Source organism: Anser cygnoides, chromosome 14 (genome assembly GCF_040182565.1).
Source record: "Anser cygnoides isolate HZ-2024a breed goose chromosome 14, Taihu_goose_T2T_genome, whole genome shotgun sequence".
In the NCBI taxonomy this organism is placed as follows: Eukaryota; Metazoa; Chordata; class Aves; order Anseriformes; family Anatidae; genus Anser; species Anser cygnoides.
In genome coordinates this window covers 13520275-13527288 of record NC_089886.1, presented here as the reverse complement: position 1 = coordinate 13527288, position 7014 = coordinate 13520275, and positions in this window count along the sequence as shown.

Below are 7014 nucleotides of genomic sequence, written 5' to 3'. Positions count from 1 at the left end.
TGCTGCTCCAGCTCACTGGCTGCTCTCCTGGGTGCTGCCACCATGGCACTCAGTACACGGGGCACTGCCACCCCTGCCGGGCAGCCCAGCTCCTGCTGCCCCCAGCAGCCAGCTGAGGCTGAGAAAAGTAAGGAGGGAAGAGCTGGAGCTCTTATGGAGCTGGGGGCCCCAGGTGAGGCAGGCCAGGACAACTAAAACCAGAAAGGCACGTGCTTTCTGCTTAGTCTCCGTGCTGGGGGTAGGGTTGTTGTACATCTGTAGGTGCTGTGGGTGGGAGAGGGGCTGGTGGCTCTTCCACTTAGGAGATGGAGGAGATTTGGCAGGAGTTATGGGTCCTGCTATTATTGTACCAGCACCTTCTGGTGTGCTTGAGGTGGCTGGAGTAGCTGGAAGGGCTGTGTCTCAGCCAGGGCAGGCTGTAGCTGTGCCCAGCGCCACCAGAGCAGCCTTCCTCGGGGGCCTGCGGAGCGCAGTGACCAGGGGCAGAAGCAGGGAGCACCCCAGGGTGGGCAGGAGGTTGGGAGCACACCCAGCTCTGCTCACACACAAGAGGAGAAATTCTTTCAGCGCACAGAGGATTGCTGCCATAGCTTGATGCAAGGTACCTGGGTGCCTCCTGCCATGGCCGAGCCACAATTCTGCTGCACGTTGTGTCCTGCACTGTGACTTTTCCTTCTCCAGAGCTTATTTTCTCATCCCTTGGCTCTGGTGAAAGGCTCCCATTGGTGCTGGAGCTCCGAGCTAATGGTGTGGGGCTGTTCTCTGAACATCACGGTGTGACTGAGCTCGGCCAGCCTTCTGCTGGATCCTGAGCAGTGCTGAGCACTTGTGTTTTCCCTAGCAGATGGACCCAGCTATAGAAATTAAGGCTGAACAGTTTTCCTTTTGCCCGCTGACTTATAAAACCCGTTTGCATAAGGGTGAGGGAGCAAAGGTGGGGAACATCTTTATCTGCTAATGATCCTGTGAATTATACATGCTTAGTATTCATGCATCTGAAGAAGAGGCAAACAGCCACTTTCTGTGGAGTGACCTTTACCAGCAGCCAATACATTTACATTTAATTTAGAATTACAATTATTAGGTCAACTTGGGAGCAAGTGGAACTTACAGTTATTGAGAGGGGAGAAAAATTGGTCTTGCTGCCTTCATCTGGTGAAATGCTGCTTTTTCTCTTAAAACACACTTGAACACAGCCTGTAGCAGTGTCCCAGGTGCATTTGAGCAGCGTTGCTTGGGCATTTGGGCTGGATGAATTTCTGCTCGATGGGGCCTCTGGCTTTGATGCACCACTGCTGGAGCCAACAGCAGGCTTTGCCTGGCTTCCTTGGTGCCCACCAAGGGGCTTCCCAGCCGGCGTGCTGCGTAAAGCCACAGCAAAAACACCACAGCTGCCTTCAAGATGCTACCGAGAAGTTCGCCTGGAGTTTATTAGGGTAACCCCTGCGATGGGTTTGGAGATGGCTGTAACAGTTTGTGAGCGCTGTGCCCTGACCAGGTTGTGGCAGTGGCTGCTCTGAGCTGAGCCGAGCCTCAGGAGGTGCCACCAGCCCCCGGGTGGCTCGGGGCCACGCATAACACCAGCGGCTGGCCTCAGCTTGGGGCAAAACACCCGGGCTCTGCCTGCAAAGCCCCTCGAGTGGGCTCACATCGTGCGCCCCCAGCCCATCGGTAACGCGGCACCCCGCGATCGCAAACATGCAGGCAGGAAGAATCGCATTTCGGTCAATATTGAACATACACCTGAAAGTCACAAAGCCTGCCTCTTGTTTTCATTCCTGAGCTCTGCAACCTGCCAGTGGGATGTGATGTGCTGCGGGTCGGCGGGCACAAAGCACCGCCTGCGTTAACGAGCAATTTCTCATTGAAACCACCACGGGTGGGAGCACGAGAGCATCCCCAGCCCCTTCGCCTCCCGTGGCTCTGGGCTTGGTGCTGCTTAACTCAGCACAGACCAGTGCTCAGGGGCTTCTCCGAGCTCTGCAGGTGTTTGCAGAGCTCAACAGGCTGCAAAGCAACATCCTGGCCCTGCGGCCAGCAGGAGGGCGCAGCCTGTCCCGAAATGCTTGGTGCAGCCTTGTGGGAGCGGTGGCACCGCTCTGCTCCCTGTGCCACCAAAAGCATGGTGTGGAAATGTACCCTGTGGTACAGGTGAAATGGCAGAGGGCTCTTCTAAAAAATAAAAAAGTGATATTTATCTATATGCATGTGGGTGGATGGGGACTGTTACCCAGCTGCTCCCTCGTTGCTGTGGGAAGCAGGGGGTGTCGCGATGCTGCGGTTTCAGGAGGCGAGCTCCTGCTGGCTGCCTGCAGCTCCGGGCAATGCCCGTGTCTTTGAGCGTGTCTGGGACTCCAGGCTGAGCCTTTCGGGAGCAATCTTAGATGAGGAGCTGAGTGTGTCATTTGGGAGAGCAGATTTTAAGAGGAACATAAGCTCTTTTCACTGCTCGCTCAGCTCCAAGCACAGACTGGGTGCACATCTCCACGCAGCTCTCGCTTTTGGAGAGCAGCAAATTTGGGCACGTCTGCAAGCAGAGAAGGGGCTGGAGCTGGCCAGAAGCTGTCTGGAGGGACGGTGGCCCCCCATGGGGATGGCTCCTTCCTCCTAGAGTGGCAGGAGCAACCCAAGCTGCGTGGGAGCTGATGGACAGAACCGTCAGAAGCAGGGGCAGGAGGCTGAAAGCAGCACACCACCGTTTAACCAGCCTGCCTGACAAAGATGCTCTCCTTAAACCCATTTTTGGAATTTCATTTTAAAGCTGATCACTGCTCTGGGAAAGGTTATTGAAGCTGTTTGGACATAATAAGCACATTAAAAATCCATGTTTACTCCTGAAATTGTCTCGGTGGCGCTGAGCATCCCCGGAGCGATGAGTGCTGCCCCGCGCACCCGGCAGCTTCCAGTGGAAAAAGCTTATTTTAAATTAAGGGACTCAAACTTGCTCCATTAACCCTCGTGCACCACAGATCTCCCACCACCTCTCCGTCCTCATGGGTGTTCGATGTGGGGCTTGGTGCAGGAGGTGCCCCCAAAGAGGTCTCCAAGGGCTGTGTGCTGTCCGACATCAAAGGGTTTCTTCGTAACAAACTCCGGTTGCAAAGAAACGCAGCAAAATGGAGAAATGCCAAAATTTGAGTGCTTCTCAAAGACTGTGTTTATTTTCCTGGCTCCCTGGTGAGGCACCAAGGTATTTCTGTCTCTGTTCGGCAAGTGGGGAATTGAGGCAGGGCAGCGAAGGGAGAAAACATCCTCTGCTCTTGCACTGCCTTTGTGCGAGGATGCGGCACTGGGGCCGGCATCCCTGCGAGCATCCCTGCCTGCACCCCTCGGGGCTCTCTGCAGCCTCTCCTTCGCCCCATGCCATGGGTTTTGCAGAGGCAGAGAGGCCAGCCTTTGTGTGTGTGTGTGTGTGTGTGCACGTTGTGCGTGTGCACACACGGGGCCTCGCACAGAGCCACCGGTACCGGCACAGAGTGCAGCAGCAGCTTTCTCCTCTCCTGCTGCCCCCTGCGATTGCCTTCACGCTTGCTGAAGCTTTGCAAGGGCTGGTTTTGCAAGGGGTCCTGCTGCTCCCCGGGCTAACAGCACGGTGTGGAGAAGAGAGGATCTTTTTACGATGTGAGTCCAGTCACCATTGCAGGTGGTGTGGAAGCAGGGCGAGATTCAGAGCGTGACTCCACAGCAGGGCTTGTTTGGGCTTCAGGAGGTGGCAGGGAAAAGTGGCGTTTTGTGGAGCCTGCACGCAGCAAAGCTGCAGCGGGGAGCAGCAGGGGATCGCGCACTGGGGATCAGCCATGGCACTATGCAAAGGTGCTGAATTTTGAGGGTTTGGGGCACAGCCAAAGGCCCTGGGACCCTGTGGATACATCGCTACTCTCGGTGTTTCCCGCTTTGAGCATGGATTCGGCCCTCTCTTCCAGCAGGGATGCCAAAAACTTGATTTTTGCCTTTTTTTCCCCGCAGTTATGGGATGGCTCCCAGATGTGGAAAAGGACTTTTAAAAGGAAATAGGGCTGAGCAGGCCAGCAAGGCATGCAAACGGCAGGTGCCTGCCCAGAGCATCGCCTTGTCTCCAGCAGAGACGCTGCGAGGGCAGGCAATTAGAGCAGAGGAAACGTGATTAAACGCCCCTCTCCTCTGGATTAAATAAAGGAGGGCTCGGGGCAGATTTCCGCTGAAAATTAATAGGAGAGAGAGCACAAATGAGCACAAGGAGCGCTTTATTTCAGGTCAGCCCTTCCCAGAGGTTGTATTGCTGTGCCTGCCAGAGCTGCAGCTCCAGACGCGAGGGGTTAAAGTGAGGGGCTGCTCCCCAGCCCCCATTCGGGCAGCCCCCCGACGGTTCTCGGGGGCCAAGGACCATCCTGGATGGGTAGTGGCAGAAATACATATTTTTCGTGAGTTTGCAGCAGATTTTTCCTACCTTTTCCCGGGAGAGATTTCATCTCTGGTTCAAAAATATAATTTATAGCCAAGAAAAAATCCACCTTGCCTTCAGGCAGGATTTTTTTCCCCCTGCTCAGTCCATGAGCGTCGTGGGTGACTTTGTGGCACCTCCTCGTGGCACCGTGACCAACCCACTCCCAAGGGCACGGTGTGTGCTGCTGTGAGGGCAGCGTTGGTGTGAACCCTTCCCCCTTTGCCCGATGGATTGTTGGCTCATATCTGGAAACCGCCGGCTTGTTGGGAAACTGTATGAATTATTTTTGTGCTGCATTCAGTCTGATAGCAGTGGGTTAGCCAATAGAGGTCATTAAGGATGCGAGCCTGCCCTTCCCAATAAACCACCAGGCTCTGGGTAAAAGATTAGAATGATGGAGCCCCCCAGGCTGGAGGAGACCTGTGGGCTCACCAGGCCCAGCCACCCCCAACTGAGTGCCCCCACTGAGCCGTGTCCCCAAGCACCACGTCCACACGTCCCTTACACACCTCTGGGGTGGGGACCCCACCGCTGCCCTGGGCAGCCCGTCCCAGTGCTCGGCCACCCTCTGTGGGACCAAATTCTGCCTGAGGCCCGCTCTGGGCCTCCCCTGCTGCAAATTGATGCCATTTCTTGGAAAGGAGTTCCAAAACCAGCTTGTTTTAAGCACGTGACAGGAATTGCCCGCAGCAGTGTTGGGGACCCCCAGGGTGGGTTTGGGACCCAAAGCGGGGCCAAGGCGCAGGCAGCGAGCCCCGGGGGCACCAGGGCTGCCGCAGCATTTCCCCCCGTTGGCTCCCTTATGGAGCTGTCTCTTACAATGCTTACGGCAGCAAAATCTGCTGCAGGCGTGTGAAGGATTCTCCGTGCAAAACTGATAAGCTGAAGCCTCATTATTATCCCACACAGTGATTATCTCTACTTGATGAAGTCTCTTATTTGCCCAATTTCAGATTGAAACCTTCCCCTTTTCAATTTGAGCCTAATTCATTTCTTGACTCCTGGTTACAGTGCAAGATATCACAAACACTCCCGGCCTCTGCTGGCTCTGATTTATATTGTTAAGAATCATTTACTTGCAATTAAAATGAGCCTTCGGGGCTTTTGCAAACAAACTGGATTACCTAACAGCAAAACATTTGCTTTTTGTAAACAGTGACTGTGGGCTGTGGGGCTCTGAAACGGACTGGGATGGGAGGAACAGGAGGGGACATTTCAGCTTTCCCCATCCCTCGTGTCCTCGGCATGGGGACGCATTGGGGACCGGGCTGGAGCATCCCTGGGCACTCCGGCTCCCTCCTCTTCCTCCTGCACGGGGAGGAAGGAGCCCAGGGCAATGGGGTGCTCCCTGCCCCACCACCCCCATCACCCCTGAGCCCCCAGAGTGATCTGGATACGTCCCCAGGTGCAGCCTCAGGGACGTGGGACCCAACTGCCATGGAGATGTCACCCAGCAGTGTGTTCTTAATGAAGATAATTAACAGTAGGATCATGTAATTGGCAAAAGCTCCTATTCTTGGCTCCTCTGCTGCAGCTGCTGCAGACAAAACCACCCTGCACCCAGAGGAACGCAACAACCCTCTTAAAATATGGACTTGGCCAAACGCTGAGGATTTGGGATGTAAATGCCCCAAATCCCAGCATCAATTTACAGTAGGGCTGCTGCTTCAAAGAATGCAGCCACCCAAAAAGAGGGTCTTCAACAGGCTCCCAGAACAGCTGAGCGTAAGTACATGTAAAAACTCTGTTAGGCTGTTTGCAAAAGGCTCTGGCCATGCATAAAAGTGGAGAGAAATGCATCAGGATGCATTTGTGGAGGAAAATGGTTTTGCTTTGGCCTGTCCCGAGCTCTGTTTTTTCCAAGCACATTGCTTCCAGCAGGAGGAGGTCACCCCCACGTGCTGCTCGCCCACACCTGATAGGCACCAAATTCAAGAGGCCAGAAGCTGCTGCCCCTTGCTGACCTGGATGGGGTGGCAGAGCTCAAAATTGTCGCCAGCTGGTGGCCAGGCTGAGGAGCTTGTAGGCACCTTCTTGCCTACAAAAGGCTGGGAGAGAGCTGGTGAAGATTTGTGCTTGAGGAAGCAGTGCTTTGCTTGCCTGGCTCTAGCCCCCTGCCTGCATCCAGCAAAGCTACCCTGTGCCCATGGGGATGGTTGGGCAGGATGCTATAGCTGTGCTCCTACCTGCCCTCCCCAGGTGCTGGGGTGCTGTGAGGGCTCCTTGCCCTGCGAGGCTGAGCCTGGCGGACGGGATGGGACGGGACGGGACGGGAGGTGCTGCTGTAGCTCAGACCCAGTTCCATGGCCAGAATGAGCAGAAAGTGCTGAGTTTTCCCCATTCTGGGGCTGTGCTCGTAGGGTGGGTGCCACAGCAAACCCCAGCCCTGCTGGCTGTGGCTGGGCTCTGCCGTGTCCTCCTGAAGCCTCCTGGAGGCTTGGGTAGCAGGACACAAACCTCAAACCTGTGCCACAGGCAGTTACGTCTCTTCTAATTAAGAAGCCCAAGGGTGCTGCGAAGCTGCTGTGAGCATGGCAGCGCTGTCCTCCCTCCTGGCTGCTGAGCTGGAGGGAAGCCTGGTGGTAAAGGGC